We start from the raw sequence: 23,809 nt of genomic DNA, 5'->3' as shown, positions 1-23,809 counted from the left end.
AGATGAGACCCCAACCTGCCACTCTCTGCAGAATGACGCCTTTTAAGTTCGCAGGCAGCCGTTCCCCCCCATAAAGCTGGAAGGCAGCAGTGAGCCAGCCCATCCGTTCTTGGCAGGTTTGAGGAGTCCAGATGTCCATCATGAAATGGGTTATTTAATGTATCTCTGGGCTGTTTGCAAAATGGGAAAGCTTTTGTTTTTGCAAGCACCAAGTGGGCAAATGCCAAATGCCCCTGCCATCCACATCCCCGTGTACACCAGTACCAAACACACATAAAGGACCCTTTCTATTCAACCCAGTGCAAATCAAACATTGTGCATTTCAAATCCTATCTACTTAATTCTATTCCCTACACAGAAGCAGCTCCAAGCCTTCACCCTGCCAAACTCTGGTGACAGAGGTATCTCTGGGGACCTCTTCCCTCTGGGGCGACTATCAAACTGATCTATCTATACAGTGCTTGGATGGGGCATGATGCTGACCCAGACTCACCTTGATCATCACTCAACAAAGCCCACTCACCCAAAAGGAACTGGAAAAATAACCTGAGTTGAGATAAGATAATTCTGGAGCAAATTCATTTTGGACAGAAACCAAAGCACAGGCAGTGTCAGGCTGCCAACATCAAACACATGACTTAATCCCACCCCCTAACTCTGTGGCTTCTAACCTTGCATGGGTGTATGTGAACGTGTGTGTGTGCAAGACTTAACATCTTAGATAGCATGTCTATAGACACTGATTCACTTTCCAGGGAGGAAAATGTATATATGTACATGTACTTCATGTAAACATTTTAGGAGGTGCATGGACCTTCTGGAAGTCTATGGATTACGAATGTGCTCCATATTTTCTACATATGACAAGATTTCATTGAAAAGGCTACTAAAATTAAAGCCACCTCAATGCTCATTTTCTGTTCTCACAATATAGTGGACTAGATTTCATTAATCACACTTCTGCAGTTTACAGTAATTATTGTTAACCACCCTCCTCTAAAGATCCTGGTGGAATAGACAAATACATTGAGTGTTAAACAGTCCAACTGAAACAGGAGGATTATTTTGATCCAATGTGATGAGTCAGAATGTAGCCAATCTGTGGCATCTTGGGGGCACAAAGAAACTTGACCCCTTAGGAGATTGTTGCTCAAGGAAAGACTCTTTAGGACATGTTGGTTCAATGTGCCTAGTAATCTAACCATCTTCAAGCCAGCCCCTCCCAAGGGTTGGACATCTAAGGACAGTGGGATCAACCAGCTTGTCCCAGATCACACTGTCTTCTGGTCTGCACGTAACGTGACCCATATAAAGACTAGCTTCTCACCTCAGTTGCACCTGGCTCACCTTTGCTGACCACTGTTGCTGGCCATTACTCTCTCTGAGTCCTGCAGAAAGTTCTTTCTGTGTAATTAGGTAATAATTACAGTTGCAGTATTTGAGAACTATGTTCTGTGTCTAAGCTGGTTTGTAGGATACTCCTGCTTTCCCAATTTCCTCTCATGTGGGTTCACTGAGGCATCCCCTCCCCTCGCTGTTTACTCTCCAGACACTTGGTGTCGGTCTTACTCTGGCACCCAGCCAATTTTGGACGGGGCTAAAAATTTATACGAGCCGTGTTTCTACCATCTTGCAAAGGCTTTGGCGCTCTCTCTCTTTTTGCTCCCAGGCTAACTTCAATGAAAAAGTAGTAGTTCAAACATCACCTCTTCCAGGAAGACTTTCTTGACTTACTTTGGCTGGGTTAGATGGGTTTCCTCTGCACGATTATCTCCCTCTTGCATCTATTGTAGCATGCAAAAGTGCGTGCTAAGTTGCTTCTGTCGTGTCTGATGTGACCCCATGAACTGTAGCCCACCAGGCTCCTCTGTCCATGGGATTCTCTAGGCAAGAATACTGGAGTGGGTTGCTGTGCCCTCCTCCAGGGGATCTTCACAACCCAGCGATTGAAGTCAGGTCTCTTACATCGGCAGGCAGGTTCTTTACCACTAGCACCAACTGGGAAGTCCATCTGCAGCACAGTGTTATGGAATCATGCTATGCTTGTCCATCTGTATGTCTATGCTTATCCCTCGACTAAACTGTGGGTTTGGTGGGGACAAAGACCATACCTTATTTTCTCTGAAACCCTAGCACACAGCACAATGCCTGTCACATAGCAGCTACCCTGAAGTGATGATGGAATTCACAGGTGAAGGCTTCTCATGGAGTCCTAACATCACGATGTCAATCATGCCTGCTTTCCTCATCACATGACCTTCCTTCTGGGCCACACCCTCTCTGAGCCTGGCTTCCACTGGTTACTTACCCGCCTGACTTCCCTGGGCAGACCTCTTTCTCCCAGGTCATTTCCATATCTGAGTTATTCCCCAAGTCCCTTGTTGTTCAGTCGCTATGTCATGTCTGACTCTTTGTGACCCAATAGACTGCAGCACGCCAGGCTTTCCCGTCCTTCACCATCTCCCAGAATGTGCTCAAACTGATGTCCATTGAGTCGGTGATGCCATCCAACCATCCAAAGTCTCTCACTTTGCCCAAATAGGCAGGCTTCCTCCTAATTCCATCATCTCCCTTTCTCTATCCACTAGTTCAGTACCTGGGATCCTAATTTATCACATTGTCAGTGACACCTGCTGCTCTTTTAACTCCAAGAGACTGATTCTTATGTGTTTCACAAACTGACACCCTCTTGAGCCATGCATCTTTGTTTCTGTAACTCATTCCTGAGAATATATGGATTTATCTCACCAACTGGGAAGTTTCTCTTTCTTTACTTCAATGACGTCTATTTCTGGGGAGTCTGTTGAGGAAGAATTCCATTTGTTGCAGGGGACATGCGGGGTTCATGAACACCTAACTCTGAAGCATTCTGCAAACCAGTTTAGACATGGAACATTGATTCTCAAACATCAGAGTGAACAAGAATCACCTGGAAATACTCATCAAGACCAGATTCCTACAGGCCCCCTCAGAGATTCAAATTCAATGCTTCTTAGGTGGGGTTCAGGAATCTGTATGCTTGACATGTGTTCATCGCTCAGTCCTCTCTGACTCTTTGCAACCCCAGGGACTGTAGTCCACCAGACTCCTCTGTCCATGGGATTCTCCAGGCAATAATACTGGAGTGGATTGTCATTTCCTTCTCTAGGGGGTCTTCCCAACACATGGATCAAACCCAGGTCTCCTGCATCGCAGGCAAATTTTTCACTGTCTGAGCCCCTAGGGAAGCCCCATATGCTTGATAAAGACCCCCAAATAATTCTGATGATGGTATTGTGTAACTCCCAAGTTCAAAATAGTGATAGTATAGAATAGTGATATGCTTTCTATCTGGGTGAAGACAGGCCACAGCACCAGTGCCCAGAGTAGCTCCATCTAAGTGGACTGGAGAATGGTCCATCTTGGAAATGTACATTTCACGTGGGAGACAGCATGACATATTGGCGTGAACATGGGTTTCAGAGATGGACAGATTCTCATTGCTGAGACTCCTGGCTGGACGACATACTGATACACTGGCTACCTGGTTGGCAAATACCACTTAATCCTTTTCAGCATCAACAAGGATGCATCCTGATGTGCAAACTAGGGTTTCCTTATTAGGGCTTTGGAAAGACCTAGAGATACTGTTGGAGAAGGCAATGGCACCCCACTCCAGTACTCTTGCCTGGAAAATCCCATGGACGGAGGAGCCTGGTAGGCTGCCGTCCATGGGGTCGCTAAGAGTCGGACACGACTGAGCGACTTCACTTTCCCTTTTCACTTTCATGCATTGGAGAAGGAAATGGCAACCCACTCCAGTGTTCTTGCCTGGAGAATCCCAGGGACGGGGGAGCCTGGTGGGCTTCCATCTATGGGGTTGCACAGAGTCGGACAAGACTGAAGCGACTTAGCAGCAGCAGCAGCAGAGATACTGTTACTGAGTAGCTTCCAGGGTGCCTAGTATGTGGCAGGCACTCAATAGTGGCAACTTTGTTTTCATATTGTTATGATTAATATCCCTTTCAATTCCAAAGACCAGATCCTCATCAAAAATAAATCTGGGGCTTCCCTGGTGGCTCAGTGGTAAAGAATCCGCCTGCCAATGCAGGAGACACAGGTTCGATCCCTGATCCGAGAAGTTCCCACATGCCACAGAGCAGCTAAGCCTGTGCACTGCAACTGTTGAAGCTGTGCTCCAGAGCGCGGGAGCCACAACCGCTGAGCCCATGTGCTGTGGCTGCCAATGTCTGTGAGTCCTAGAGCCCGTGCTCCGCAACAAGAGAAGCCACTGCAATGAGAAGCCCCAGCATCGCAACTAGAGAGCAGCCTCCACTATCTGCAATTAGAGATAAGCTCGCGCAGCAGTGAAGACCCAGCTCAACCAAAATGAAATAAATAATTTAAAAAACCCTCAATAACCCATTAAAAAAACAACGAATCTGAACAAAAAGGGTCTTCCAGGGGGCCGTTTCCCAGGTCCACTTCCTGCTTCTCTCTCCCAGTTTCAGTGGGAAGACTGGTCTCAGATGACAAGTTCCCTCATTTTATTTTAAATACCACAGGAAGGCAGGTTTTGACAGCTCTCGTCTGCTCGAAGGTGATACTGGGAGATGGGATGAGGAGGAGGGCAAAGGGGGCTCTCTCTGGCTGTGTGGAGGTGTGCAAAGTGGTTGATTAGCCAGATATTTTTAAAGTTTCATAGGTGTGAGGCAGACTCCGCTAATGAGAGTTTTAGGGGATTTCTTAAATCTAAAGTGAAGGGTGCCAAGAGTGGAACATGACCTTGGGGCTCTCCTGCACATGTTAACTAATATTACAAAGAACTCTCAGAAAACCCTCTGAAGTCAGCTTCTGGGGGAGGAGCGGGGGGTAGCAGGTGAGGCTCTGGGGACCAGCACTGGAGAGTTAATGATGGCTGCTATAAATAGATTCGTTCTGAAGGCGGGGGGGGGGGGGGGGTAGAATCTCGCCCGTGCTCCACCAAGAGCAGGGAAGAGAGGACTTTGGAGCCAGAAATCGGGTCAAGGGTCCCCACGAGGATGTTTCATTTGGAGGCAGAAGTTAAAGACAGCGTGGCACAGGGCCACCAGAGTGCAGGGCTGGATGGGAGCTCCCTGTCCTCCAGCCCTCCAGCTTCCCTGGGTTCACCCCACTGCTGGCTCTTTCGAGGATTCAAAGTGAAGATCCGGTGGGACCTCCGCTCACCCAGAGTGAGTGAGTTTGATGGGGACACTGAGGCTTCCTGATGTCGACTGAAAAAATACACTGAGCCTACAAGTCGAGAATTATGTTTATTCAGTGGGATTTTTTTGGGACTTCAAGCCCAGGAGACAGCATCTCAAGTGACCTTGAAAGAATTGCTCTGAGGAGGTGGTGGAGGCGGGGAGAGGTGTCAGGTAATATAGAAGTTTGCAGCAAGGAGCAAGTAGTCTGAACATCAGAAGATTATTGTTAATTAAGGAAAACCAGATATCTCAAGGAACTGAGCGCTTTTAATGTAAGGGAAGATGCAAGTGTCTCGGCTCACTTCAGTCATTCCTTTCATATGCATCTCAGCTATCCCGGGTCAGCATCCGGCTTCTTGACATTCATACCCTTAGTTCCTCACTCACAGCTCACCAGAGGGAGTGGTTGATGGCTGGCAGGTAGCCCAGCATTGTTCTTCCTGGGCTCAGAAATTGGCATTTGGAGGGCAGGAATCGAGGATATGACATCCTTGTTTATTGATATGGCAGGAAATACTGTATTCCACACCAAGCACTTGTGAAGTGCCAAGCCCTGGACGTCGGGTTCCATATGAACTGGTTCCGTCCTTCCATTGACAGCAAGGAGAAGGCATTGCTGGCGGTGGTGATGGTACAATGGTTGCCTTGGAGAGGCCGAGAATGTTCCAAATTCACACAAATACTCAGTGGTAGAGAGACTTTAGATTCAGGCCTTCATATACTTGTTAGAACGCAGGCTGTGAATGGTGAGATGTAGGTAGGCTGTGATTATGGTCCTTCAGGAAACAAACAAACAGGATGCCATGGCCTCCAAACCGAAGAAAAGACAAAGCTGGGATTCCACCAGGGATCTGAGTCTTGCGGATGGGGTGAGGAGAAACACAGATAAAAATGGTTACCCTGTGCATTGCAAATGGGGAGTCAGGGAGCTGGTGATGTACTGGGGGAGGTGCAGGAAGGAGCGATTACTATATAGTTGGTTATAGCAGTGGAATCTTTTGATATTCTTCTAGGCAAGGAGTTGCCCCCGAGCAAAGCAAGTGAATGATAGCGCTTAAAGTCTAGCAGAAAATTCTGTGGCCACCTGGGCAGGCACAAAGATGAATGGACTGGATGATGATGGGATCCAGGAAGTGGGTATTAATGACCAGTGTTGTTGTTGAGTTGCTCAGTTGTGTCCGACTCTTTGTGACCCCATGGACTGCAGCACGCCAGGCCTCCCTGTCCTTCACCATCTCCCTGAGTTAGCTCCAACTCATGTCCATCAAGCCGGTGATGCCATCCAACCATCTCATCCTCTGTCGTCCCCTTCTCCTCCTGCCCTCAATCTTTCTCAGCACCAGGGTCTTTTCCTATGAGTCGGCTCTTTGCATCATGTGGCCAAAGTATTGGAGCTTCAGCTTCAGCATCAGTCCTCCCGATGAATATTCAGGATTGATTTCCTTTAGGAATGACTGGTTGGATCTCCTTGCAGTCCAAGGAACTCTCAAGAGTCTGGGGCTAAACAGGTGCTGAGTTGACTCAATACCAAGTATTTTTCCAGGCTGACCAGATGCTGACTCTGAGGGTTCTTAGAGCTTTCTGGACCCTGTCTTCATCCCCAAAGTGTCCCCCCAGCCCTCAGGGCAGTGCCTGACCCACCACATCGCTCAGCTTTCATCTCCGCTCCTGCCTGACCAGGAGCATCATTCACGCATGCGCAGAGGGAGCTGGGATGGCGAGCCTCCAAATGAACTCATCCTGTACTTGAGTTCTTGGTGGATGCGTGCAAGACCATCAGCTTCTTGGCGGAGTTTCTTCATTCGCAGAATTTGTAAAAATTCCTTTCTTGCGCACTTGGTGGGTGGGTGGGGTGGTGCTGTATAGAAAAGACATAACTGTGCTCCTTACACTGCAACCATCTGGGACTCAGCCCAACGTTGGGGGGTTGCAACCTTGAAAAGTCTTTGAAGTCTCATACTTAATTTTTTAAAAAATCATACAATTCTGTATTCTGCTCCCTAACACATTCATTTGTCTTAATAAAAAAAAAAATCATGTTGTTTTCCCCCTTAATTGATATACTGGATACTCCAGGAAAACATCTGCCCCCACCCCAGCCCATATGTATCATATGCCCCTTGGTACATGCATGCCCCAGTTTTAAAAACCCCTTTGAAAAGAATAAAGCAGAAATAAAAGAAAACTATAAAGCACTGAACAAGTGCGGGGCATCCTTAGAGTTCTGAGTTATTAATAAATAATTGCTTTGAATAATTAATGCCAATCAAGCCCGCATAAGTGGCCCAAATCCTTTAGGAGTAAGAGGCAGCCTCAGCCGCAGTGAATGAAAACACCATCTCCATTCCCGACTCTGCCTTGCCTGCCGAGTACTGTTTTTCTCCAGTGCTACTGGCTTTCAGATTTGGGTTCATTTTCCAGCACACCTGATGGGGATGGTGACAGAAATGAAACACACACAGGACAGCAGCCGGAGTCCAACAACCACCAGCCCAACTGCACTTACCACTAACGGGGAGCTCAGTGTTTTTCAAGCCTGACCTCATTCTTCTTGCCAAAAGTTCCATGGTAGGTATCAGATGCCATTAGCAGAAGTTAGTTGTTAGTTAGTTGTTAGTTGTTAGAAGTTAGTTAGTTGTTCTTCTGGGGTGCATAGTGAAGTAGAGGTGAGAGCCAGGCAGGTCTAAAGCGGAGATCTGCAAACTGAAAACTACACCCTGTGGGCCAAATCTGGCCCATTGTCTGTTTTTGTAAATAAAGTTTTATTGGAACACAGCCCATTCACTTACCTATTGCCCATGGCAACTTTCAGGCCATAACAGCCATATTGATTTGTTGCGATAGAGATTATATGGTGCACCAAGTATAAAATATATACTATCTGATCCCTTACAGGAAAAGCTGGCAGACCCCCATCCAGAACCCTCACTATTCATCATCATCCTGAATTTTTAAAAATTGAAATATGGTTGATTTACAGTGTTAGTTTCAGGTGTATAGCAGAGTGATTCAGTTATCAATATATATATACACACTCATATATTCTTTCTCAGATTCTTTTCCCTTAAAGATTATTATAAAAAATAGAGTACAGTTCCCTGTGCCGTACAGTAGGTCCTTGTTTATCTATCTTATTTTTTAAATTTTCAAATTATGAAAATATGATAATGCATTTATAGGAGACGTGGAAAATACAGGACAAAGTTACATATAGTTCCACTATATATTACAATTATTTTTCTAAGTAGATAAATTAAGATTTTTAGTTGGAGTTTTAATACTAAACTCAAAAATTAATAGAGTGAAAATATAGAAAAGTATTAAGAGAAGGATATAGTAGACCTGAAAATCACCATGAACCAATTCAACATAATTAAGATTTATACAATTTTCACACAACATTAGGATACAAATTCTATTCTATTCAAGTTCCCATGGACTTATTTTATATGTACTATGGTAGTGTATATCTGTGAATCCCAGACTCCTAATTTATCCTTCCCCCAACCTTTCCCTTTTGGTAACGGTAAGTTTGCTTTCTATGTCTGTGAGCCTATTTCTGTTTTGTAAATAATTTCATCTGTATCAATTTTTTTTTTAAGTTTCTAGAAGCCACCAAAGTAACATGCCCTCTGTTAAATCAATCTCTAGAAAAAGCGAGGCTTCACTGGTAGCTCAGCTGGTAAAGAATCTGCTTGCAGTTCGGGAGACGTGGGTTCAATCCCTGGGTTGGGAAGATTCCCTGGAGAAGGGAAAGGCTACCCACTCCAGTATTCTGGCCTGGAGAATTCCATGGACTGTATAGTCCATGGGGTTGCAAAGAGTCAGACATGATTGAGCGACTTTCAGGAAAGGGGAATCTTTTGATGGTGATTGGCTTACAAGAATACTAACTTAGTGATGGTAGATCCCAAATATGTATTTGCTGCACAAATTCTGTACACAGGGGGCAATTTATATTTAAAGAATCATTGTCATTAATGAAAGATGTGGGCTTCCCTGATGCACTTTCACAAGGGGTTAATTTCCTAGTCAAAGGAAGGGGGAAAAGCTATATTACTCAATACTTCACCTTCACCCCCTGCATGGAGAGAGTATAACAGAACATACTGGAACCACACACACTGCCTCAGCCACCACTGACCACATGGGCAACCTGATGCTTCAAGAACAGATTTTAGTTCTCTCATGCTCCATGACCAATTATTGAGAACCACGCTAAGTGCTATGGGCTTCCCTTGTAGCTCAGCAGTAAGGAACCCAACTGCCAGTGCAGGAGATGCGGGTTCAATCCCTGGGTGGGGAAGATCCCCTGGAGAAGGAGATGGCAACCCACTTCAGTATTCTTGCCTGGAGAACCCCATGGACAGAGGAATCTGGAGTGTTGCAGTCCATGGGGTCGCAAAGGGTTGGATACAACTTAGCGACTCAAGAAGACGAACACTAAGCATTATTCCCAGCTTCAGACAGGGGTGGTTAGAGCTGCCCAGAGGACAGAGGGCTGCCCTCACTGAAGCTTATGTTAAGGGGAGGTCCACAGTGGATCAAGAAGATGAAGGAACTTACTAAGCATCGTAGTTTGCATTCTGTGACTCATTCATTCATTCATCAAATATTTACTGCCCATCTACTATGTGCCAACCACTATTACACATGTTGGCTGGAGATCCAGCAAACAGAACAAGACAGAAAAAAAGCCCCTGCTTCCTTGATGTGTACGTTCTCCTTGGGGAGACAGATGATAAAGATGGACATGTATGAAGAAGAAAAAAGACATCTAGAAATAATTGCTGCTAATAAACAGGGCACGGGATGGAAAATGAATGGAAGAAGATCCAGTTACAGGGAGGTGTGTGTGCGCGCACTCAGAGCAGACGTTAAGAACAAGAGGGAGGGAATAATTTTGTCTCTTCAAGGTATGTCCGGGGGAACTAGTGGGGATGAGTCTGGGAGACAGTCGAGGGAGGAGGTGACGTTCTGGAGGAAGTCAGGGCTTTTGGAGGTCATGCTAAGGAACTTTTTAAAAATACATTTTCCCTACCTAGTCTCGTGTTTGCATGAGCAACATAGATAAGAAATACATAAAATCCTTCAAATAGCAGCTGTGGGGCTTGCTTGAGCACATTATTTGTTATTATGTTATTTGAATTGTAGGATGCAGAGAGCATGAATACTGCTGTTTGCACAGCCTTATTTGCCTGGTATACTGTGGTCCTGGTTAATGCAGGCGTCTATGCAATCTTCCTGTGTTCTATGGCTTCCCCAGAGAAGCACCATCGTGGATTCAATAAAGCTAGCAATAAAGCCCATATTAATAATGTATGCAGAGCTATATATGTCTATTTATAAGGTGCAGAATTGCAGTCCAAATGCTTCCCTTCACTCCGCTCAGATGAATGTAAGTGGCCCCAACTATGTTAGATGAGGTTTCTCTCTCAACCCGACACCCCTTTTTGCCACACTGCATATTAAGAGCTGAGCTAAGTGGTATGCCAGCCCCGGGACCACTGCATACACATTACCCTTTGGATCTGGGACGATTATTTATGCAGGAAATAGGAGATAAAGCATGCCTAGAAACATGCTATGATTCACCGCTGAAAAGAGGAATACGTAACTGGGAAACCGTATGAATAAAGAGATGAATAAGCTTGCTTGGAAAGCATGCTTTATAAGAGAAGAGCTTAGGGAGGCAGGAGAATGCAGGGAAAATGCACCTGATGTGTGATGAGCACCTACTATGTGTCAGAGAACATGCTAGGATATAAGTGCGTGCATGTGTGTGTCTGTGCATGTGTGTGTGTGTCTGTGTTTGCACTATAGATTGAATGTTTATGTCTCCTCGAAATTTATACGTTGAAATGTAATCTCCAACATGATGGACATTGGAGATGGAGCCTTTGGGATGTATTGGCTCAGCCATGAAGTTCATTCGGGTGTTATAGTAGCGAAATAAACTTTTTGGCCAACCTAGCAACCAGATCGTGAGGGTGGAGCCCTCAAGAATGAGATTAGTGAGGGTATAAAAGAGAGTTTCTCGTGCTTTCCACCATGTGTGGACACAGGAAGAGGAGACGGCTCCCTATGAACCAGGAAGTGAGTTTCCACTAGACACTAAATCTGCTAGTGTCTTATCTTGGACTTTCCAGCCTTCAGAAATGTGAAAAATAAACTTCCATTGTTTATAAGCTACCCTGTCTACTATATTCTTTTATAGCACCCCAAATGGACTAAGACAATATACATATAAATTTTTTTTCACATGATAACAGAAACACTCAGGCCGTTGACTTAAAGGGGGCAATTATCATCTATGAAAATCTATTCTGTGCTAGAGTTCTACATGAAAGTAAAAAAGTGAAAGTCTCTCAGTCGTGTCCGACTCTTTGGGACCCCATGGACTGTAGCCTGCCATGCTCCTCTGTCCATGGAATTCTCCAGGCAAGAATACTGGAGTGGGTAGCCATTCCCTTCTGCAGGGGACCTTTGACCCAGGGGTGGAACCTGGGTCTCCTGCATTGCAGGCAGATTCTTTATTGTCTGAGCCGTCAGGGAAGCCCACTGTTCCATGTCACTAACTCCTCAACCCCAGACCATGCTGTGGCTAATGTCAGGATACTTAAGTACTGCTGGTGTAACAAGTGGCCCCATGGTGTCCCTGGCTTCTAATAACAGAGACTCATCTCTCAACTAGGCTACATGCTCCCTATGGGTCACCTGTCTCTCCGCCCCATGACAGTTTCACTCTGGGATCCAGACAGCTGGAGGAAGGCTGGTCATGGTGGCTGCGGGAAGGCTACCTGCTGGGCCACGCAGGGACTGTGGAAGGTGACTACCTGGAACTGACAAGCCTCTGTGCATATCTAATTGGTCAAGGCAAGTCACGTGACCAAGCCCAAGCTGAACAGGGCAAGCATGTGTGATCTTCAAAACAGCCTCCTCACAGATACCTCTGCCTCCGGTCAGAATGATAACCTTGCCAAAGTGCAAGTCTAGCCCTGCCTCTTATACTCAAACCCTTCATTCTGTCTCCCCTTCAATGATCCCATTCAGAAGCAATTTATGAAACACCTACTAAGTAGGTTGTAGGCTCTGGGTAGTCACTCTCACTACCATCATGGGGCTCATAGTCTGGACGGGGAGACCAAAGTTAGCCAATAACACAGAAATGTGTTCTATGGCAGTTGTGATAAATCATACAAAAGAGAGATATATGGTGCTATGGGATAAAGTCCAGACTCACAAAGATGCATCATGATGGGTTGTTATTTTTGCTCTGGGCTTTTCTCTCTTCATCACGAATCTTAAAATTATGTAAAGAGAAATTTCGTTGCAGTCCAGTGGTTGAGACTCTGTCTTCCAGTGCAGGGGGCATGGGTTAGATCCCTGGTCAGGGAATTAAGATCCTACATGCCTCACCGTGCAACCAAAGAAATAAATAAACAAATAGAAAACTTTCAAAAAAAGATTCTGGCAAGCAGGAAGTGTGCCTTCTTCAAAACTTCATATTTTGAGATGTCTCTAGAGCCTGGTACATAATAGGAGCCCATGATTCCTTGTTGGTTGATTGAGTGAGTAAACTATGTGTTTTATTTTGTGAATTATACTTGCTTGTGTTTCTAAACCTGGGGTGAAGTGGGTGAGCTATCAAGCAAGGTGGATGAAAAGAAAGGTAAATAATTTTCAACCCACGGGCACTGGTGGACACCTCAGTCTGCGTCTCCACAATAGGGCTCACTAGTTATAAGACTTTGAATAAATTATACTGATACTCTGTGATCCTTAACACTTACCCCTTGAGGGTAGAAATTGAGTAAAAAGCATGTAAAACATTTGCCATGATGCCTGAGCAGTGAGAATCACACAGTGAGTGCTAGACCACATGAGCATTAGTATTATTTATGAAGGCTTCTCTGTGACTCAGAAAAATGGTAAGGAATCCTCCTGCAGTGCAGGAGACCTGGGTTCGATTCTCAGGTTGGGAAGATCTCCTGGAGAAGGGGATGGGAACCCACTCCAGTTTTCTTGCCGTGGGAGAATCCCATGGACAGAGGAGCCTGGAGGGTTACGGTATTACTTATGAGGATATATGATGCTCTAAGCACTTGAGAGGGACTTAGCAGTCATCATCCAATGCCAGTTTCACAGATCAGCCCATTGAACAGATGCACACACTGAGGCCCAGGGGTTAAAATAACTTCTGTTAAAGCTCACAGGGAGTAAACCATAATGTCAGGAAAATCACAAGTTTTTCCACGAGATTTTTTAAGGACAAGGGGAAAATGACAAAATAACTCACCGCTGGGGATTTATTTAAACATTGGTCTTTGGCAGTTTTTGCCTTTTTCCCAGCAGTCAGTATAGACCCCAGGGATTTAGTGTAACCTGTTAGCTTGCAGAAACCATGTTCTATCCCTACGCAAGATCTCCCAAAGAGAATTACTCTTAATATATTTTACCTTTAGGGTTTTTCATTGTGAAAGCAATTCCTTTTTTTTTTAAGAATGTCTGTGAATATTTAATACACAGAAAATGCAGCAGACTTTCACTAAGGACATAAATTGATTTAGAAAAAATACCTGACACATAGCAAGTACTAAAAATGGGGCAATTATTATTAAGCAAATATAGTATAGGTAATTAGTGAAGAAAAGGAAATAAAAGGTATCGAGATTGGGAAGGAAGATGTAAAATTATCTCTATTTTCAGGTGACACAATCTTATCTAGACAAAATATGAAGAAATCCACAGATACACACACACACACTTATTAGAGCTAATGAATGAATTCAGCAGGTTCACAGGATACAATCTCTTTCTATAAAATCAGTTATATTTCCATATGCTAACAATCTGAGAACAAAATTTAAAAACAAATGATTTTGTTAACAATAGCACCAAAAAGAATAAAATACTTAGGAATAAAGGAACAAAAGAAGTGGGAAGCTTGTACACTCCAAACTACAAATACTTGTGAAAAGAAATTAAAGATGAAAAAGAAAGAGAAAGACATTTGTGTTCATGGATTGGAAGACTTAATCAAAATTCCAGGTGCCCTTTTCTGCAGAAATTGGCAAGCGGATCCTAAATTAATATGGAAATGCAAGTGACCCAGAGGAATCAAAACCATCTGGAAAAAAGAACAAAGTTGGCGGACTTTCATTTCCTGTTGGAAATAATCCAACTATCTATCAACAGACAAATGGATAAACAAAATGTAGTCTATCCATGCAATAGAATATTATTCAGTCATAAAAAGGAATGGAATATTGATACTAGCTATAACATGGATGAACCTTGAAAACATTTTAAATAAAAAAGCCAGACACAAAAGTCCACATATTTTATGATTCCTTTTGACATGTCCAGAAAGTAGATTGCTGCCAGGGGCTGAAATTTCCAGGTGGTGCTAACGGTAAAGAACCTACCTGCCAGTACAAGAGACATAAGAGGGTCTGATCCCTGAGTCGGGAAGATCCCCTGGAGAAGGGCATGGTAACCAACTCCAGCGTTCTTGCCTGGAGAATCCCATAGACAGAGGAGCCTGGTGGGCTGCAGTCCATGGGGTCGCAGAGTCAGACATGGCTGAAGTGACTGAGCATGCACACACGGGCTGGAGAAAGTGAGGAACAGTGAGTGACTGCTAATTGGTATGGAGTTTTTTTTCTGTTGGGGGGATTGGATTGAAAACATTCTGGAATTAGAGAGTGGTGATGATTGTACAACCTCTTGACTATGCTGAAAGCCTCTGAATCATACACTTTAAAAGGGTATATCTTGTGGTATATGAATTATATCTCATTAAAAAAGAAAGTTTAGTGTAGGGTGAGCAAACTGAATGTCCAGCAATGGATGAATGGATAAAAAAGATGTAGTACATACACACAACAGAATATTCAGTTCAGTTCAGTCGCTCAGGCGTGCCAGGCTTCCCTGTCCATCACCAACTCCCAGAGCTTGCTCAAACTCATGTCTGTCAAGTTGGTGATGCCACCCGAACATCTCATCCTCTGCCGTCCCTTTCTCCAACAAAATGGAATATTACACAGCCATAAAAAAGAATGAAATAATGCTATTGGCAGCAACACAGATGGACCTAGAGATTATCATATTAAGTGATGTAAGCCAGACAAAGACAGATACCGTATGATGTCATTCACATGTAGAATCTGAAATATGACAGAAATGAATTTATTTATGAAACAGAAGCAGGCTCACAGACAGGGAAAGCAAATTTATGGTTATCAAAAGGGAGACGGTGTGGAAGAAGGATACATTAGCAGATACAAATCACTACTATAAAAAGTAGACAAACAAGAATATCCTACGATATAGCACAGGGAACTATATTCAGCATCATGTATAAAACCATAATGGAAAGAATCTGAAAAAGAACATGCATCTATGTATAACTGAATCACTATGCTGTATATCAGAGACTAGCACAACATTGTAAATCAATTATGCTTCAATAAAAAGTGTATCGTGTAGGATGACCCATACTTGTCGGGAGCCAACTGCCTCTCTGTCTAGATCTCAGCTCTGATGGTGTCACATAACCTATTTTTTAAGTGTATCCCTGTCCTGATCTGAATAAGGAATAACAGGGTCTCTAAGTTGTGGGGTATATGTGATGTGCCAAGGACAGTCCCTGGAATGCAAGGAAGAGCTCAGTAAATTGCTATCCCTGGCCTGGGACCCTGTTGACAATAATCAGTAAACAAGGTTGACAATAACCAATAAACATAAAATGATCGTGCAGCATTGTCAAGGGCTGTGATGGCAAGAAAGAGCAGGAATTTGGGGGGCAGTTGTACAGACTCTCACCCAGCTGGGAAATCTTCCTGAAGGAGTCACTACCTTGCGTAAGCTTAAAGAACAAGAAGGAATTGAGCAGGCAAAGTAGATTTTAGCAATTTCAGATAGAGCAGCCGTTCAAGGCTCAGATTTGAGAGAATGAGTGTAGTGCCTTCTGAGAAGAGAGAATGGGAGAGGAGGCAGGCTGGGATACAGGGGTAGGGAGGCAAGGGGAGACCAAAGCAGGAGCATCATCATGAAATTTACATATTTTTTAAAACTTCAGTTTTATCTTGGGGACAATAGGGTGCCATTGAAGGATTTTTAAGTAAGGAATGAGAGAACTACACTTGTGTTTTATAAAGATCCCCATGGCCAAGGGGTAAAAGTTATTTTAGGAATAGGCAAAAAAAAAAAAAAAAAAGGTAGAAAGATTGGTGGGAAACTAGCTTGCCTTTGCAGTATGTCAGGATGCAGAGAGAGTAAGTAGATAGAAACTAATAAACCAACCTGGCTTGGGCAAGGAGTGAGGATGAGGCAGGGAGCTGATAAAGGTGGGTTTTGTGTCCCCGGTCTGGCTGGGAGAGGAAGGTGGTAACTTCCACCCAGACAGGGAGACCAGGAGGAGGAGCATGGGAGGAGGCTGTATTGTGGTCATTAGTGTCTGGCTTTTCAGACTGTAACCCGTCAGGCTCCTCTGTCTATGGGATTCTCCAGGCAAGAATGCTGGAGTGGGTTGCCATTTCTTCCTGCAGGGGATCTTCCCGACCCAGGGATCGAACCCGCATCTCCTGCATTGGCAGGCAGATTCTTTACCTCCAAGCCAGCAGGAAAACCCACAGGAGCAGGAAACAAAATGATTTTGAGTTTGGGCAGGTTAGATTCAGGAGTGTGTATGGATCTCCAGGTGCTGGGGCCAGTTCTGCAAGGTCCTTCATGGTCAATAGCCATATGCTTAAATTCAGGCCTTCTTCATGTCTAAAAAGCTAGCATCTCCTGAGTGTTCATCCTCGAAGTTGCTATCACTCACAGACACCTTCGTGTGGGCTTGGTCAAGCCAGCTGGTTCTCTGAACTCAGATTTTATTACCAGTAAATTTGGATATGTGGTGATCCTCCCTTATGTTGTTCAGAGCCATGATATGAAGTCCGTGTTGTAAACTGCTGCATACACAGAAGGTACTACCATTACAACATATAAAATGCAAACATCGTAACATATAATGATGTATATGTTATGTAACATTATAACATAGGATAATGTAAATGTTAATTCTATGAAAAATGAAGAGTTTGGAACCAGTCATCTTAAAGACTATAAATGCCTGGATCAAGCATAATGACTTTAATTAATACCTCATCTGTTTGACACTTCACTAACACACTGCTTCCACATCTATTATCTGAGCAGATACTCTCCTGTGTAGACAAGGCTGAGCCCCTCATCTGATACATGAGGAAATAAAAGATGTGGAGCACTTAAACATATTTCCCAAGGTCGCGAAGTATCAGAGATGATCTGACCCCTAATTCATGATGCTGCCCTCCACACCACACACACGGATGTGCTCAGTCACTTCAGACGTGTCCGGTTCTTTGCGACTCTGTGGATTGTAGCCCGCCAGGCTCCTCTCACCTGGGATTCTCCAGGCACGATTACTGGAGTGGGTTGCCATGCCCTCCTCCAGGAGATCTTCCCAACCCAGGGGCTGAACCGGCGTCTCCTGAATCTCCTGCATTGCAGGCAGGTTCTTTACTCCTGAGTCACCAGGGAAGCCCCATCCACACCATCCATTCTGTGAAAAAGCCCCTTGAATGTCTTGTCCTCTAGATTTCAGATAACAGGCATTATGTTTACAAGAATTGCAGAGACTGCTGTTACCCGTCTAACATCTATTCTCCCTTTTGCTTCTTAGTGGCAAACTGTGATTATAATTGGGTGAGTCCAAGTGCTCGGCTGCCATAAACTATATATCCAGCCTTCCTCATGGCAAGATGTGACTATACGACCAGGTTTTCTTCAGTTATGCACAAGTGGAAATGTACGAGATTGTGAGAAAGCTTTTTAGGAGGAGCCAACTCCATTGGGAAGTGGATTCTTTCTGACTTTCCCTCTTCCTGCTGTCTGGAAGGGGGTGGTGATGGCTGGAGTTCCAGCAGTTATCCTGGACCATGAAGTGACCCTGGAGATGAAAGCCTGAATTCCTAAGCCACCCTACCAGTCCTGAACTGCCTACCTCTAAACTTTGTGTTCAGCTTTAGTAAGGTGTAATTGACATGTGTAAATTTTATATTTCTAAGGTAGATAACTTAATGTTTCAACGTACTTATATGTTGTGAAATAATCACCACAATCTAATTACTGTATCTATCATCTTATGAAGTTACCATTTTCCTTTCTTTCTCTTTTTTTTTTTATGGTAAGAACTTTTAAGATATATCCTTTCAACAAATTTCATGTATACAAATCTGCATTATTAACTATAGTCACATTGCTGTACATTATTCTCCAGAATGTATTCACCTTATAACTGACACTTTGTACCTATTGATCAATATCTCCTCATTTTTCCCCAGCCCCAATCCTTTGTAATCACAACTTTACTCTCTGCTTGTATGAGCTAAATTTTAACATGTCGGAGAAAAAAGACTATCACCTTTAAAGCCCCATCCAGGGGGGGAAGGGATAATTAGGGAGTTCAGGATGGATATGTACATACTGCTGTGTGTGAAAATGTATAACCAACAAGGACTTGCTGCAGGTAACTCTGCTCAATGTTATTTGGCAGCCTGGATGGGAGGGGAGTTTGGGAGAGAACGGATCCACGTATGTGTATGGCTGAACCCCTTCCCTGTTGACCTGAAACTATAGCAGCATTGTTAATCAGCTATCCTCCAGCATAAAGTAAAAAGCTAAAAAAATAAAACCAGTCCTCTTGGCTTTTCTGCTTAATGCACCCAATGACTGATGCAAGAAAATATCAACATATCTTTAATATCAGGTCCACAGCCAAGACTCCCCAGCTCGCAGAAAAGGCAGAGGTGGGGTTCCTTCCCACTGGTCACTGACATTCAGATCCTAATGTGAAGTCAGTTTGCATTAGAATTAATTTCACAGGACGGTGGCATTGGAAGGTTACAGCTCAGTCTGTGGCCTTCCCTTCTGACCATGGAATCACTGTGCGTGTTTCCTCTATTGCCAAGAGTGGCATCTTTTACTTACCCTGTCCTTCTCAGGCCAGCCAGGTCGACCGCATCTAAACACATTTCATTATCATCAAGGCAAATGGGTGGCTGGAACCGCCTAGCCGGGCAAGTCAATGGGAGCAAGCTGACATGGCTCTGGAATGAACTGGGGGCCTAGCGAGCAGTCTGGGTAAGTTTGGGGACGGCTGAGGCTGCTCCGCGGTGTCGATTTCCAGAGACGGTTGAATGTCAGCGTCGGTGGATTCTACATTGGCAGCGTCCTACCCTCGGCTTCAACTCCACACCCGCTGACATTTTCCCTTCTTTCAAATTGGCAGCAGGAGCCAGGGAAAACCTAAATTTAACCTCCGGAGAATATACCACATGACATTTGTGGGCCTTGCATGTTCGGTTTAAGACTTTGAAAGCTAATTTAGCCATTCGATGCCTCCGTAAGTGATGGGGGCTGGTACACCTGAACTTCTGTCATTGTTAGCCACTGTGGCTTCACTCTGTCTCTGGAGACTTCATCCCTTAATAACTGCTACCTTAAACCCCAGAGGATAGTGCTAATGAGTATTTGAAAATGCCAGGTTCTTGGCACCATGCGCTGATTAAAAAAAAAAAAAAAGAAACACGAAATAACACCCATCAGGGTAATGGTCACTCAGCGAGGGGTGGAGGGCGGTGTATTATGCATGACTTGCCTCGTCATTTCCATCTCTGCCTTGAATCCCCAAATCCTAAGTATAAGCAATTAAGCGGCTCCTGGACCAAATCTTAATTAATTTGAGGTTCTGTGACTAAGGCCCTGAAATAAAATGCCATAGAAGCAATACACATTAAAAAAAATTGCTAAGCCATGACGGGACCATAATACAAGGATTAGCTTTGGGGAGATCAATGATACTTGCTTGGTGACAAATCTCTCTTCTTAGTCCGGGTTTCCCAGCATGGAATGTCACGCTGCTCAAGTTTGGAATCCCCCTATGAGTCCCCAGAATCTACCATAAAATATCTGAGGCTAAACAAGCCTGTTAAGACAGCAATTCCTCTGGGTGGGGTGGGGGGAGGGAATGGGCTTTCTCATTTGCCTTTGTCTTTTCAACATCTAGCACTTAGCAGGTATTCCACAAGTTCTGGCTAACCTGAATGCAATTAATCAACTCCTTGTAGTCTTTTTTAAAAAGTATTTGAGTGACTTATTTGCTATTGATTCTTTTTTGGTTCTTCTTTTTTAATTTGATTCTTATTTTATATTGGAGTAAGTTGATTTACAAAGTTGCATTAGTTTCAGGGGGTCAGCAAAGTGGTTCAGTTATATGCACACATATATCCAGTCTTTTTCAGAGTCTTTTCCCATATAGGTTATTACAGAGTATTGAGTAGAGGTCCCTGTGTCGTCCAGTAGGGCCTTGATGACTGTCTATTTATATAGGAGTGAGTGAGTGAAAGTGTTGGTTGTTCAGTCGTGACTGACTCTTTGAGACCCCATGGACTGTAGCCTACCAGGCTCCTCTGTCCATGGGACTCTCCAGACAAGAACACTGGAGTGGGTAGCCATCCCCTTCTCCAGGGGGTCTTCGCAATCCAGGGATCGAACCCACGTCTCTTGCTTTGGCAGGTAAATTCTTCACCTGAATCTGAGCCACCGGGGAAGCCCCATTTTATAAATAGTAGTGTGTATACATTGCTTCCCAACTCCTAACTCTTGACATTAGCATCAATGTTCCATATTGTCTGGGAAATCTTGACAAAGGTGTGCTTATTATATGCTGTCCAATCCAGTTGGTGCATGAAGCTGGAAAACTTGTTGGTTTGGAGGTGGCTGCAATGAGAAAATGCTACCTTTTGGAATTGTTAGAAACTCTGTTTGATTTGATCTTCATACAGTGCTCTGAAAAAATCATATTGACATTATTCTCTCCTCCATAGCATTTATTTTTTTTTTTGTTTTTTTTTTTTGTTTGTTTGTTTTTTTTTTTTTTTTTTTTTTTTAATTTTTTTATTAGTTGGAGGCTAATTACTTCACAACATTTCAGTGGGTTTTGTCATACATTGATATGAATCAGCCATAGATTTACACTTATTCCCCATCCCGATCCCCCCTCCCACCTCCCTCTTCACCCGACTCCTCTGGGTCTTCCCAGTGCACCAGGCCCGAGCACTTGTCTCATGCATCCCACCTGGGCTGGTGATCTGTTTTACCATAGATAGTATACATGCTGTTCTTTTGAAACATCCCAACCTCACATTCTCCCACAGAGTTCAAAAGTCTGTTCTGTATTTCTGTGTCTCTTTTTCTGTTTTTCATATAGGGTTATCATTACCATCTTTCTAAATTCCATATATATGTGTTAGTATGCTGTAATGTTCTTTATCTTTCTGGCTTACTTCACTCTGTATAATGGGCTCCAGTTTCATCCATCTCATTAGGACTGATTCAAATGAATTCTTTTTGACAGCTGAGTAATATTCCATGGTGTATATGTACCACAGCTTCCTTATCCATTCATCTGCTGATGGGCATCTAGGTTGCTTCCATGTCCTGGCTATTATAAACAGTGCTGCAATGAACATTGGGGTGCACGTGTCTCTTTCAGATCTGGTTTCCTCAGTGTGTATGCCCAAAAGTGGGATTGCTGGGTCATATGGCAGTTCTATTTCCAGTTTTTTAAGGAATCTCCACACTGTTTTCCATAGTGGCTGTACTAGTTTGCATTCCCACCAACAGTGTAAGAGGGTTCCCTTTTCTCCACACCCTCTCCAGCATTTATTGCTTGTAGTCTTTTGGATAGCAGCCATCCTGACTGGCGTGTAATGGTACCTCATTGTGGTTTTGATTTGCATTTCTCTAATAATGAGTGATGTTGAGCACCTTTTCATGTGTTTGTTAGCCATCTGTATGTCTTCTTTGGAGAAATGTCTGTTTAGTTCTTTGGCCCATTTTTTGATTGGGTCATTTATTTGTCTGGAATTGAGCTTCAGGAGTTGCTTGTATATTTTTGAGATTAATCCTTTGTCTGTTTCTTCATTTGCTATTATTTTCTCCCAATCTGACGGCTGTCTTTTCACCTTACTTATAGTTTCCTTTGTAGTGCAAAAGCTTTTAAGTTTCATTAGATCCCATTTGTTTAGTTTTGCTTTTATTTCCAATATTCTGGGAGGTGGGTCATAGAGGATCTTGCTGTGATTTATGTCAGAGAGTGTTTTGCCTATGTTCTCCTCTAGGAGTTTTATAGTTTCTGGTCTTACATTTAGATCTTTAATCCATTTTGAGTTTATTTTTGTGTATGGTGTTAGAAAGTGTTCTAGTTTCATTCTTTTACAAGTGGTTGACCAGTTTTCCCAGCACCACTTGTTAAAGAGGTTGTCTTTTTTCCATTGTATATCCTTGCCTCCTTTGTCAAAGATAAGGTGTCCATAGGTTCGTGGATTTATCTCTGGGCTTTCTATTCTGTTCCATTGATCTATATTTCTGTCTTTGTGCCAGTACCATACTGTCTTGATGACTGTGGCTTTGTAGTAGAGTCTGAAGTCAGGCAGGTTGATTCCTCCAGTTCCATTCTTCTTTTTCAAGATTACTTTGGCTATTCGAGGTTTTTTGTATTTCCATACAAATTGTGAAATTCTTTGGTCTTCGGGTGCTCTACACGATCAGAGAAGCTTCTCTAGAAACGAACTATAGAAATGATCCCTGAAAGTATAGTCTTCTCCATAGCATTTAAAATCCTTAACGTGGCCAAGTAAATCTTGAGTACAAATAGTAGGATTGCTGTCTGGCAGGCATACAACCACTGCCTACTCTTGGGCTGTGAACACTATAAAACGTGTCCATCCAAGGACGCTTTTGCTGGGCTTATTGACTTTCGTTTTTCAAAACTGCCTAGTTAACGTCAACATTCGCCAGTGTCAGAAAGTAACCAGAATAAACGCACAGGGCAGGTGCATCCGGTTCCCTCACCTCTTGCAGAGCGAAGCTTGAGGCTTTATCCATTCTGTTAGTGAAGAACAGTCCCTCTTTCCTCTGTGTTCTTTTGTGTTTGTTATAAGCATGGTTGTTTTAGGGGATAGCAGAAAACCTTGGAAACCTTACCAAGGCTCCCTTTTTTTTTTTTCTAGACATAAATCTCCCCAGTTAAAAAAAAAAAAAGAGCACTTTCAGGAAAAGTCGGAAGGAGGAGGAGGAGAAGAAAGAAGAGGAGAAGCAGGAGAAGGAGCAAACCTCCCGATATAAGAGCAGATACAAAGGCAACAGAAAAGTCAGTATTGTTTATCTCCAGTATATGGAGCACCAAAGTGTTAGTCACTCAATCGTGTCCAACTCTTTGAAACCCCATGGACTGTAGCCTGCCAGTCTCCTCTGACAAAGGAATCCTCCAGGCAAGAATACTGGAGTGGGTTGCACTTCCCTCCTCCAGGGGATCATCCCAACCCAGGGATTGAACCCACGCCTCTGGTGTCTCCTGGATTGGGAGGCGGGTTCTTTACTACTAGTGTTACTTGGGAAGCCCGTCCTTGCATACTTTAAGCTGATGCAATGTTATATGTCAATTATATCTCAAGGCAGCTGGAAAGGAAAGAAAGAACATCCTTTCTCCAGGGAAATGGCTGCTCAAG

General features: G+C 43.7%; 1 pseudogene; it reads right to left on the bottom strand.

Annotated features, from left to right (window-relative positions):
- Window positions 1-22,805: 22,805 nt before the first annotated feature.
- Window positions 22,806-22,902, bottom strand: LOC122702375 (annotated as a pseudogene).
- Between the last annotated feature and the right edge of the window lie 907 nt (window positions 22,903-23,809).

The sequence above is a fragment of the Cervus elaphus genome, chromosome 10 (genome assembly GCF_910594005.1).
Source record: "Cervus elaphus chromosome 10, mCerEla1.1, whole genome shotgun sequence".
NCBI classification, from domain to species: Eukaryota; Metazoa; Chordata; class Mammalia; order Artiodactyla; family Cervidae; genus Cervus; species Cervus elaphus.
Note: the sequence above shows the minus strand (reverse complement) of the source record. Positions and strands in the feature narration are given on the sequence as shown.